The 13,595-nt window shown below is 42.5% G+C and overlaps 1 pseudogene; it reads left to right on the top strand.

Moving 5' to 3' along the window:
- The first annotated feature begins 2,075 nt into the window (after positions 1–2,075).
- On the top strand, positions 2,076–13,310 carry LOC143400060 (olfactory receptor 7A10-like; annotated as a pseudogene).
- The last annotated feature ends 285 nt before the right edge of the window (positions 13,311–13,595 follow it).

Below are 13,595 nucleotides of genomic sequence, written 5' to 3'. Positions count from 1 at the left end.
AATAGATGCAGAAAAAGCCTTTGGGAAAATCCAGCATTCAATCATGTTTAAAACACCAGATAAATGAAAGATAGAAAGATAGAACATACCTCAACACTAAAAAGCATAGGACATTTACTCGAACATTCTACTAGCATTCAAGCTGACAGTTGTTTCTGCAGTATGCATGAATGACAGCTCTCCCAAGTGTTTCCGGGAGATGAAATGAGGTCATTCAGAAGAAAGGATTGGCACCGTTCCTGCAGCTTGGAAGTGTTTGTGAATATGACTTAACATTCATATAATTTCCTCAATAAGCCCAATCCTGGTCAGTGTATGTTACATTTCTAAACTGTATTGAATAAGTTGTTTTTCCTATGATATATCTATTGGTGGATATAGGAAAGAAAATAATACAATAATATGGATTTTTTTTGCATGATTCTGGCCTCATGCATGCTAGGCAAGTTCTCTACCACCGAGCTACATACCCAGTCCTTTCTATTTCGAGATAGGGTCTCTCCAAGTTGCCCAGGATGACTTCAAATTAACAATCTTCCTCGGTCTTCTGAGTAGCTGGTATTTCAGTAGGTGGGTGCCACTGACCCTGGGTTGTTTTTTGTTTTAGATTATTATTTAGATTGTCAATTTTATCATCTGAAAATGTGATCAATTCACTTCTTCCCACCACATCAAGCTGTGATAGCTCTTGCTTCCTTGGTCACACTGACTTAAAGTTTCAGAACAGTGTTGGTAGAGCCAGCGGCAGGTACATTGACTTCAGTGAGTTTCATGAAGATTCTCCAAGTAATTTCATGTCAGGGAAGATACTGGCTGATAGTTAAAGAATCTATTTTTTAATGTTTAAGAAATATGTGCCTATTTACAATTTAAATTTTTTTTTAGTTGTGGGTGAACACAATACCTTTATTTTATTTATTTATTTTTATGTGGTGCTAAGGATCGAACCCAGTGCCTCACACATGTGAGGCAAGCGCTCTCCCATTAAGCCACAGCCCCATCCCTATGTACAGTTTTCTCCCAACTATTTTCATGGAGTATCTTTTCCATCTATTAAAATGACCTTATTATATCTAGGTACTGTTTCCACTTATTTATGATAACATAATAATTGAATTATCATTATAAAATGTGTAATAGGGCAACAGCAACGTCTTCCTGGGGGGTCCTTCTTCCTGCCGAGGAGGGTGTAAGCCACCTGGAAAATTAAAATCTAAAATAATTAGTGAAGAACAAAACACAAATAGAAACGTGTTTACAAAAAGCAGAGCCCCTGATAGATGGAGTCCACATGAGGTTGGAACTAGACAAAGGAAACATGGCTCTGGTGGTTTATTTAAGGGGGTATATCAAAGGCAGGGATAAGGTTTTAAGGGCAGAGTCTTGCTGATCGCAGGTCAATTGGCATCTTGGCTGGTCACGTCCATCTCAGGTGCTATGTGGGACACGGCAGAGGAGGATAGAAATTCACACTGTCCCTGGGCAACTGACCAGAGAAAATGTCCACTGGTCATTCCCAGACCCCAGGTATTTCTATCCACTAGGCTTCTATGTGTGGTGACCCACACACAACCCTTCATCGGCTCATGACAAATGAGCATTGCCTTCTTGGGTTGCAAGCTATCTGGTCATCATATATAGTCTGCTTGACAAATTCATGACTATATTTTAGAGCTGATTGGTTCATGTTTTTCTCATTTGCACTAATTAATTAAATCAATGGGTGATTATTCTTATGCTGCTATATTTTTGGCCTCAATGTTAAAATAGATTCACAAACTCCATTGGACAACTGTTTTCATATATTCTCAGATATTTTTTACAAACTGCAAATAGGTGAGATTTAAAAATTACTAATGTGGTGTCTTTTCTTTCATGAAAGATATATTTTGTTGGTATGTGTTTTCTTCCTTGATTACTCCTTGCATTATACTTTTAACTAAAAACTAACCATTATTTAAAATCTGATAGTATCAACCATTATGGAAATTATAGATTCATGACTTTAAACATTTTTTATTAAAATTCTTAGTACTATTAGGGTATCAATTCAAGCTCATCTGAGATGACCAAGGATGGCTGAGTAGGTGTCAGGGCCGTTGAATAGATGGAAGTCAGCTGTGGATACAAATTTAGATTTGTGTCTGGGTGTTTCCAGATAGTGGTTGTAACATGGGGATTTGGTGGCATTAAGAAGCCCCAATTTGAGCAACAGTAGAGGAGGAACCAAGCCAATGCTTCCTAGAGCACTGGGCCCTAGCCCCAGGCAGCCAGGTTCTGGAGATGGCTGTGAACTTCTCATTTCCCCAGCTGATACCTCTCTCCTGGAGACGTTTACTTTATATGGAACCAGAAAACCACACAGGGATTTCAGTATTTCTCCTCCAGGGACTTTCTGAGAAGCCATTCTTTCTAGACTGTTCCTGTCCTTGTACCTGGTGATTGTCTTTAGGAACCTGCTCATCATCCTGGCCACCATCTCAGACTCCCACCTGCACATGCCCGTGTACTTCTTCCTCTCCAACCTGTCCTTTGTGGACATCTGCTTCACCTCCACCACTATCTCAAAGATGCTGGTGAACATCCAGACATGGAGCAAGGCCATTACCTACTTAGGCTGCATCACCCAGATGTGCTGTTTCACAGTGTTTGGACTGCTGAACAATTTTCTTCTTATTCTGGTGGCCTGTGGTCACTTCCAGGGTATCTGGCACCCCCTGCAACACAGCACCCTCATAAGCCCCAGGCTCTGTGCCCAGCTACTTCTCCTAGCTGGTTGTCAGTGTGCTGGTTTAAAATAGATTCACAACCTCCACTAGACAACAACTCTTCCTGGGAGCTGAAGTTTACTGTGGCTCTCTTTCTTCTCAGTCATGGAAATCCTGCACTATTTCTGTCAACTCTCTGAAATCCTCATGCTCACCTGCTCTGACACCTTCATCAATAACTTCCTGTCATATAGTGTAATGCATGTGGGGGCTTCCCCCCAATTTCTGAATCATTTTCACTTACTTTCAAATTATGGCTTCTGTGCTGTAGATCTCAAAAGCAGGAAGGAAGTATAAAGCATCTACGGCCCCTGTGATTCTCATCTCTTGTCCCCCTATTCTAAGACCTTGTCTGGGGGTCTACCTCAGCTCCACATGGACACATACCTCCTGGACAGGGGTGCCTGCCTCCTCCCTGTACACCCTGGTCATGGTGTACAGGACAACATGGTGATCACCCAGGGTGAATCCCTTCACCTACAGCCTGAGGGACAGGGACATGAAGAGGGTCCTGAGAGCACTTCTGTACAACTTGTTGACCTGCAGATGGCAATACTGACCCTGTGCCTGGGCAAGTGTGACCAAGGTCGATGAAACAGAGCACTTCATGCCTTGGATTTTGCAGCTTTCCTGGCTGGTCTTCCTTGCAGATCCTTTGCTTTGCTGTGGACATCTGAAAATATTTTTGAAGGTGGTCTTTAAGTCTTTTGACTTTTTCTATCTTCTTTTTAATTTGTAAAAGGATGTAATTTCTTTATCAGATTTGTTTATCTATTTATCTATCTTTTTATAAGAGGGCCCCCTTTCCATTTTATTTGCAGGACCTTTTGATGAGAAAATTTATACAATTTTGATGAAGTCCAATTTTTCCCTTTGTAAAATTATCTTTCTTTCTATGGATCAATACTTTGGATCACAAGAACCATTTGAGCTCAGAAAGTAATAGAGATGGTTCCTTTACTTTCTTTTCACTGAAGGATGATGGAATGTGATGGCATTGAGTAGAAATGTTTCACTGAATTTTGAATTTTTACCTTTTCCCAGGCCAGCACTATGTGGCCCAGGGCCAAGTAGCGCCCGGTCAGACACACGGTCATCATGACCAACACAGATCCCCTACAGCATACTCAGCCATGATGTCTGGTGGATTGGGCATGTAAATCCATGTGTGACTCATTGTTTTACTCAGCTATTTTACTGCTCTGTATAAAGGACCTGACCAGGACAACTGTAGAGGAGGAAAAGTTTACTTGAGGGATCATGATTTCAAAGGTCTTGGTTGATAGAAGTCCAGCTCCATTCCTTGTCCCTGGAGGTGAGACTGAACATCATCATGGAGTGTATGGCAGAGGGAAGGAGCTCACATGGTGATCAGGAGGCAGAGCTCCACTCCTCCAATACAAATATATAAGACCCAAAGCTATGCCCCCAAATCCCACCTCCTCCATCTACACCCCATCACTTCAGTTACCACTCAGTTAATCCCCATCAGGGGATTAAATCACTGATTGGGTTAGTAACCCAATCATTTCTTCTCTTACAACCCAATCATTTCTCCTCTGACCCTTCTTGCACTGTCTCACAGGTGAGCTTTTGGGGGACACCTCACATCCAAACCATAACACCTATGATATTTGCAATTTATGATGGTTAATGGGAGGAGCAGCTGTATATATGAGCCAGAAGAAAAATTACCAACCTTCCCTGAGAAGGTGTATTTCTGCTCTTTCTGTGATCCTGCATTTTACATATACATTATTGCTTTGCTGATAATATGCCAGACCCTACACACACACACACACACACACACACACACACACACACACACACACGTCTGGCTGCTCTGGTGCAACTGACCCTGGAACCCAGCCGAGCTGCCACTTCTATTCAGACTGTCTTTGTGATACCCTGTGGCTACATCTGACATCCCACAACACCCCAACAGACTAGGGCAGCTTGGGATGTCCCACACCTGACCCTCTCAGATGTCTCTGTCTACAGCCTCTCTGGACGACTCCTCCCCTCTGCAGCTGCTTCACATCTCCTCACTCCAATCCATGAGAACTGCCTTCCCCACCCATGAGCAGAAAATCTGGGTTGAGCCAGCTGGACACTGTGCATATGCATGAACCTGACCATTTTATCCATAAAACTGACCTTCCTCTAGCATTTTGGGGTCAGTCCATGTGTTCCTTCCCCTTATGCTGCAGCATGGGTTCTAATAGAGCTTCTTTCAGATGGTTTTGCTTTTCCTAATAATTATATCTGTCTGAAGTAGAGTAAGAAAAACAGATTTCTCTAAGATCAAGTAACACTACAGCTTGCTGGCACTCCAGGTAGTCAGCAGCTGGAGCTAGTAACACTGAGAGCAGTGAGTAGTAGCCAGTGAGTGATGTAGAGCTTCACAGAACTGCCAGGAGCTGCTACCTTTGTCCACTAGGGAGCAGTGAGGGGAGCTGCTAATACTAGTACCTGAGAGCTGCGGGTAGTCAAGTCTCAGAGCTGCTAACACCAAGGGAGCTCTACTTTGCATGTCTGTGATTTCTATGCAAATTGAGCAAAAGAACTCTCAACTGATTGGTAACACAAATAATTAGTATGATTATGATTTTATGGGGTTTTATATCAATCATTGGGGAACAGAAGACACTGACCATGAATAGCTTTAAAAATATAAGACACAAGCTTTAAATTTTTTTATAAATTATGATTTTTAATTGTACAAATTTATGTGATAGTGTGCAATTTAGTACATATATGTAATACATACCCATCGATTCAAAGCATTTAACATTTTAATCTCCTTCAACATTTTTAATTTTTTATTAAAATATTAAAGTTGAGCATATTTATTAGGTATAATGATATTTCAATACATGAATTTATTATGTACTGATCAAATCAAGGTAGTTAATATTCAATTGGGCCTCCAAGCTGATCTATTCTAGTTGTTCATAAAATATATGATAGGTTATCTAGGACCATAGACACCAGACTGTGCTGGAGGAAACTTGAACTTATTTCTATTTTGGCACCTCCTCTACCCATCTGCCAGTCAGTGTTTAATTCCTATTTGCATGCCTCCCAGAGATGCAGACTTGAACAAGCTTGTAATTGCAGTGTCCATCTGGCTAGTAGTTAACAATTCAATATTTTTCAACACAATAAAAGGGTGGTTTTGTTCATGTTTGCTTTCATAACAAACAGTGCCTCAAATTCCCATGTTTTCATATGAAGAAAAATGAGTCCCAGTGATGTTGCATGCAGGCTTTAAGGAACATTGCTCTGTCCTGTACCTTGTGCTCCACAGGTGGCATCAAATTGAGAATGTGGCCACAGGAACAGCCCTTATGTGAGAGGTGCCCATTCTCCTAACAAGGGAAGAAAGGAGAAGCAGTAGAATATCACAAGCCTCTTGCAACTTCTTCTGAATCAGAAGCACATCATATTGGCACATGTCCTATCAAATAAAGCAGGTCATTTTCTTTATTAGTCAGCGTTGTCCAAAGAAAAAGAACAAACAGAAGGTAAATAAAGAGACTCATAGGATAACAGAGATAGATAGAAATAGAATATCGACTCACACAATCACAAAGGCTGAGTATTTTCATAATGAAAACTCTCTATAATCGGGGGCCAGAAAAGCCAATCTTGTGATTCTATCTAGAAGGTGAAAGCTGCAGAGCCATGGAGGTCAAGGGTGCAGCCCCTGGTCCAAATAAAGGCTACGAGACCCCCGAGGGCTGATGGTGCTGGTCCCATAGTCCAAAGACTGAAAATTAGAGTCTGACATCCAAGGATAGCAGCAGGAGAGACTGTGCCCTGCTCAAGAAGGAAAACCCAGCGAGAGTTTCCCCTTGTTCCTGTCACATCCATCCCCTTGACAATGGAGGTTTCCCTCACTACACACATTCAGGGTGGGTGGTCCTCACCCACCCACTGACCCCCACACAGTTCTTCTCTGGAAACACCCTCCCAGACACACTCAGAAGTAATGGTCTACCAGTTTTTCAGGAATCCCTCCAGGCAATAAATTTCATATCCCAAGTAGATCATCATGTTGTCCAACTCAAAAGGCACAAAGAAGGGACGCGGGTCCTACCATGTGAGGCACTGTCTAGAGCCAGGTAGTGGGTGGGGTGGTGCAGTCTTCCTGTAGACAACCCAAAAGTGACAACCAACTGCGAAATGGAAAACAGGTGAGGCATTTCACACTCCTTCAAGCATCAAATGTTTACTAATTGTGTGTTTTGGATTTGCAACAAGGAGGATGAGAAAAGAGGGAGAAATTACTTAATGCATCAAGAACCATCAGCTGCATTGCTTTGCTAAGAGTGTAAAATAGTAGAAAAGAATCTAACAATCCTTCCTGGGCCTACTTGGAGCCACCGTGAGTGATTCAGAGATGGTGCCTGTGAATCTAACACAGAATAAGGTGGTGGACTCAGACCTCGCTTGAGCTGCCTGCCTGGGTCCTAGGGTGCTTTCCCTTGCACCACCCCTCCCTGTCTCCCAGGAGCATCTCAATGCTGGACTCACGTCCTGTACCAGGAAACTCTTGTGACATCACAGTGACCTGAGCCAATGAGGAGCAAGGTGATGGTCACAATAGCTGCTATCTGTGGGGCACCTGCCCTGGGCAGGTAATTTCCTGTGAGCTTCAACTTATGAACCAGTTCACACCAAAACTATATGAAAAAAGGAGAATCTACCAAGTTTATATATAAGGAGACAAAGTCAGTAAATTCGATTTCCTGTTGTGAAGGGAATATTGAGGAAAACAGTGTCAACGTTTTTAGGCAGAAGCTGAGCTGCTAAGTCCACATTGGACCACCTAAAATCAGAACTAAGATTGTGGAGGTAATCCTCAGTGGAGAAGTCCTCAAAATGCCTAAACCTGACTCTTATTCCGCATCATACCCTCCATGCTCCAAGCATGATGTACAGTCTGGTACAGGCAGCATCAACATCGAGGGCTATTAACAAATGCAGAGTCTCTGGGTGACCCTAGACCTGCCAAATCACAAACCACAGTCTGACTTTGAACAAGACTCTGGAGCAATTCACATTCACATTGAAGCTGGAGAAGTTTGGGTGTGCTGTCCTCGAACCCTCCCCTGTGGACATTTGTGCTATACCTTGTGGTGTGGTGTCCTGTCTCTTATAGGATGTCAAACAACATTCCAGGCTTCAGCCTGCTAGGTTCAGTACCAACTCCCAAGCTGTTACAATCCAAAGTCTCTCCAGACATTGGCAAGAGTCTCCTGAAGGCATCATCACTCCTGGTGGAGCTCACTGACCTGGAGCAGAACTGAGAACGTCTTGATGGAGGTCCCACCAAAGCTCCACTCAGGGCAGATGGATTAGCCTTTTGAGCCACATTTACAAAGGTAAAATGAATCCCTAATAGAAATGAGTTACGATGGACACCTGTAAAATGTAAATGAAACTATAATAGATTCAGTCCATGGTGCCATAAAACATCTAAATGTACCTATTAGACCTACCAAGTGTTTCATAAAGGAAAGAGGAAATGACAATTCTTGATTTGTGATCTCAGCAAGAACCTCCAACGTGCTTCATAGAAATGAAGCTAAGAGTTGTAGAAACTTCTCATGGTTTTATAATAAGTAAACACAATTTTCTTGTTTGATGAAAGGGAAAAAAAAATCTGAAGACATCAGGAATTGTTTTCCCTCATAAGCCAGGACTTTGGAGTTCCAAGAAATGTAGCAAAGTCAGGCATCTTGGACTTTGGGGTAAATTGTTAACTAAGGATTGGGCAAAAGTGCTGTGGAGGTTAGACTTCTGGGAGGCAGGAGGCTTCATGAAGAAGGAGCATAATGACTGGATCCCCCTGATTTCTAACCTTCTCTCTTGGGAACAGAGAACAAGCAGGACAATTATCTTTTCTGCTCTGACCAGTGTCCCAGAGGGACATCGGGTGCACAGGGATTGCAGGAACCAGAGGAGATGTACCTAATGAGCAGAGAAAGGGAGCTATAAATAGATCCTCTGATGCTCTCCCTCTGCACAATTATAGTCTGGACAGGACATGATGGTTTCTTGTGGAGACCTAGGGGTGGTTAGGGGACCAGTACTTCACTCCTTCCTGTTTTCTTGACTGGGATAGAGCTGTGGCCTTCATCATCAACCAACCAGGGTTAATCCAGAAGGCCATACTGAGACCTTCTTCTCAGACACCCCGTCCAGGTGAGTCTGAGATCCCAGCAGGTATACAGGAAAGGTTCCGCAAGAAGAGAAGGTGATAAAATTGACCTGAGGTACCTGAGAACCAAGCCATCCCAGCCTCGAGCTGAGACCCATGTCTTGGTTTGTTATCCTAACTGACTCATTTCAACCTCATCAGCATTTTATAAAGAGGTGTCTTTTAGAGTTTTGAATGCATAAATCCTCATTGACAATTATGAGATGGGAATAGAATTCTATCTGGATGAGACTAAAGAAATGGTGTAATGCATTTCTCATAAAGTATAGTCTATCTAAAGAGTTTTGCAGTTTGGGAATGGGAAAATTGATTATAAGGTGTCGACATCTGTGCCGTGAAGTGAGAATAATTTTTCTTAAATTTTTAACATGAACTATATCTGAGCCTGGCCCTGTACTCGTCACAGGACCTGATAACGGATTACTTACTAAATCTACCATGAAACAGGTCCTGAGAAGTCGTTTTACAAGGCCTTCTTCCGTGCTTGGTGTTTGCATGGGGAAGACACAGTTTTATTTGATAAGAAGGAGGAAAACCAAGTGGCCTTATATGGCAATGCCTTTGTCACTGCGGAGGTAGAACATATTCTGTTAGCCTTTTCCTTTCCCTTTACAATTCCAAAATCCTTGTGAACGTATTTTGTGGGGACTGAGTACTTTTATCTTATAGTTTCCTTCTTTCAAAGTGGAAAAATGGAGACTTTTCACTAATTTTGCTGTTTGCCATGGAGATATTTTACATGGGTCTTCCACGTGGTGAGAGGGTAAGTGGAAGTTCCTAGATTTCATGTCGGGAAGCCCATCAGTCATACTTCAGGCCAATCACCTCAGTCACTTTTTAAATTAGAAAGTTATTCTGCATGGTCTATTGTAAGGTATTTTTTAAAATTCCTTTTGCCAATCTATTTCACATAGGTTTTTTCCTCACCAGTACCTTTTTTGCCTTTTGGTATTGATTTCAGTTTTACAACTGTCTTTCCTTTTCCACCTCCTTATGGGGCTGATTCTTTTGTATTCAACTACAGGTGACCCACATCTTTCTAACAAGTAGATGTGTTTATACACAGGAATTTCACTATGTTTATGGAGACTGCCTAGCTGTACAATTGGTATCAATAATCAGCATCCTAGGTTTCCCTTGGAGAATGAATGAGATAATGCATGTAACATGTGTCTAGCTCACCTGCATGGTGAGACTCCTAAAAGCATCTACCGGAATACTTGAATCATGATCACTACTCAGTTTCATTATCCTGTCCATTGGGTCCAGTGTCAGAAGCACATCTGAGTCCAACATATGCCTGCCTTTGTGAAAACATGAAGATAACAAAGCAGGTAAGATCTCTGCTTCACTGGTTCTTATGTTACAATGGCAAAGGTAGACAATGATGACATCACCCATCCATGTGATCACGTTCTCTGGGGTGAACCCCAGGAGCAGAGGGCAGGTCTTCAGGAGAGGTGCGCTATGCACGGAAATTGATAGAGAGTGAGCAGCCCTGGAACCAGTTTCTGAGCTCCTACATTCCACAATGGGAATGACCCTTTAACGTGCAGGTGCTATCGTTTTGCTAGTATTTTATTGGGGGATGTTTCCCACTACTGTTCATCAAGTACACTGGCCTGTAATTTAATTTTTTGGTAGTGTGCTTGTCTGGCCAAATTGTGACCTTTATGATATTCACCCCTGAAACATAAGAAACAGAGAGATAAGGAGGGATCCACTTTGATCCACAGGATACTTTTGAAATAAAAATACTGCATGATTCCACAGAGAGCAATATCTAAAGCCGTCAAGCTCATAGATACCTCGAGTAGAATGGCAGTGTCAGGAATGGTTAAGGGGAGATGTGGGCTGTGTGTTCAGGTTTATAAAGTCACAGTTATGTAAGATGACTAACTTCTAGATACCTGCTGTACAATTCAGTACCTAGCACTAACATTATGATATTGTGTATGTGAAATTTAGCTATTAGAATATATACCTTGTGTTAAGAAGAAAAAAACACAAATAAAATTAAAAATAAGAGGAGCAAGAAGAGTCTGAGAGCTGATGAATATGTCTAGCACATTAAATGTGGTGACAGGATTGCCAGGGTTTAAAGTATCTGAATTCATCTGATTGCACTGATTGCATATGTGCTGTTCATCATCTATCAACTATACACCTACCTAAAGCTGATATTTTTGACAACATGGGAACTAAGGACCCTCTGCATCCTGAGAAGCTTAGCATCTCCATAGCAGCCAGGAAGCTGCTCCTTCCTCAGCATTCAAGATGAGGTCTCTCCTCCACCCCTTGGCTAATGCTGGCTGCCACCATGGCTTCCCTTGAAACGTGGATGTGTGCAGCCAGCTCTTCCCCTGGACCCCTGCCCATCTTGCTCCTCCTACCAGGCCCAGGCCTCTACAGACCACCTCGGGGCACCCTCCTCTCCTGGAGGTCTCTGCTTAAACATCACCTTTACCTCTCTTACCTGGACCCCCATAGGAATAGCACCTCCATCTCCCTCACTTATTACCTGTATGTTTTATTCTTAGAAATTGTACCATGTGAACATTCTGGGTCATTTTTTTAAATTTTTAACTGATACATAGAAATTACACACACACACACACACACACACACACACACACATAAATGTATTTATGGATTGCCACATGATGTTTTAATTTGTAAATACATTTATAATGTTCAAGTCTATCTTCTCAAGCATGTGTAATTCATTTATGGTGAATACATTCAAAATCCTAGTCTAGATCTATTTTTCAAATTGGCTTGTGTGATTCTGTTCTGATTTTAGGTATTTTGCTCTTTCAGGACTCTGTGTTCATTGCGTGGACAGTGCCAGGAACATGTTAGGAACTCAATTTGCACTCCTCAAGGGCATGAAAAATTAATCATTAAAACTGTGGCATAGATAACATATTGAGGAAAAGATATAGAGGGACCCCAATTCCTAATCACCAGTTGACACCAGGAACATCTAAAAGGGGAGCTGATACACATATTAGCCACGTAACCAAATTATGACAGGCAAATTTCAGAAAATGACACACAAATTACAAAGTTTCTTCTTCTGGGATTTTCAGAGGACCCAGAACTGCAGCCCCTCATCTTTGGCCTTTTCCTGTCCATGTACCTGGTCACTGTGCTGGGGAACCTGCTCATCATCCTGGCTGTCATCTCAGACTCCCACCTGCACACGCCCATGTACTTCTTCCTCTCCATCCTGTCCTTTGTGGACATCTGCTTCACCTCCACCACCATCCCAAATATGTTGGTGAACATCCAGGCACAGAACAAGGACATTACCTACGAAGGCTGCATCACACAGATTTATTTTTTTTACATTATTTGTAGTGATGGACAACTTCCTTCTGACTGTGATAGCTGATGACCGGTATGTGGCCATCTGTCACCCCCTGCACTACATGGTCATCATGAACCCCAGGCTCTGTGGATTGATGGTGCTGGCATCCTGGATCATGAGTGACATGAATTCCTTATTACAAAGCTTAATGGTGTTGCGACTGTCCTTCTGCACAGATTTGGAAATCCCCCACTTTTTCTGTGAGCTTAATCAGGTGGTCCACCTTGCCTGCTCTGACACCTTTCTTAATGACCTGGTGGTTTACATCACAGCTCTGCTTTTTGGTCCCCTCATTGGCATGCTTTACTCATACTCCAAGATCATGTCTGTTGGGAGTCGCTGGGGCTCCAAAGACTAACTTCCCCATCACCCAAGAAGAGCTGACCAATTGTGAGCCCTGCTGGCTCACATGTTCCTTACCCACCAATTAGAGCCCTGTTGGCTCACATGATCCTTACCCACCAATCAGAGCCCTGCTGGCTCATCTGATCCTACTCACCAATCAGACTAGCCCTGCTGGCTCACCTGATCCTTACCCTCCAATCAAAAAGCACCCCATGCCAACTGTGAAACTACCCCTGGCTCTATAAATATGCAGAGCTATTCCTCAATAAATGGGCATTTGCTCTGATGACAAGCCTTGTTCGTTCTTTCAGTGTCCTCCATCTGTAAAATCTCTTCAGCTCAGGGCAAGTACAGAGCATTCTCCACCTGTGCGTCTCACCTCTCTGTGGTCTCCTTATTTTATGGCACAAGCCTAGGTGTGTACCTCAGCACTGATGTGACCCCAAATGCACACTCCATTGCAGCAGTCTCAGTGATGTACACTGTGGTCACCCCTATGCTGAACCCCTTCATCTATAGTCTGAAGAATAAGGACATCAAGAATGCTCTGAAAGAACTTTTTGGAAGGAAGCCACAAAAGCCCTCATTATCCTGAGCCTTAAGAGTGTTGTGGATCTATCTCTAGCAATTAGAGAATACAAATTAAAACTACACTTAGATTTCATCTCACTCCAGTTAGAATGGCAATTATCACAAGTAACAATAAATGTTTTGTGAGGATGTAGAGGAAAAGGTTCACTCATAAATGCTGGTGGGACTGCAAATGGGTACACTCACTCTGGAAAGCAATATGGAGATTCCTTAGTGAACTTGGAATGGAACCACCATTTGACCCAGTTATCCCACTCCTCAGCATATACCCAAATGACTTAAAATCAGC

Source organism: Callospermophilus lateralis, chromosome 1 (genome assembly GCF_048772815.1).
Source record: "Callospermophilus lateralis isolate mCalLat2 chromosome 1, mCalLat2.hap1, whole genome shotgun sequence".
Lineage (NCBI taxonomy): Eukaryota > Metazoa > Chordata > Mammalia > Rodentia > Sciuridae > Callospermophilus > Callospermophilus lateralis.
Note: the sequence above shows the minus strand (reverse complement) of the source record. Positions and strands in the feature narration are given on the sequence as shown.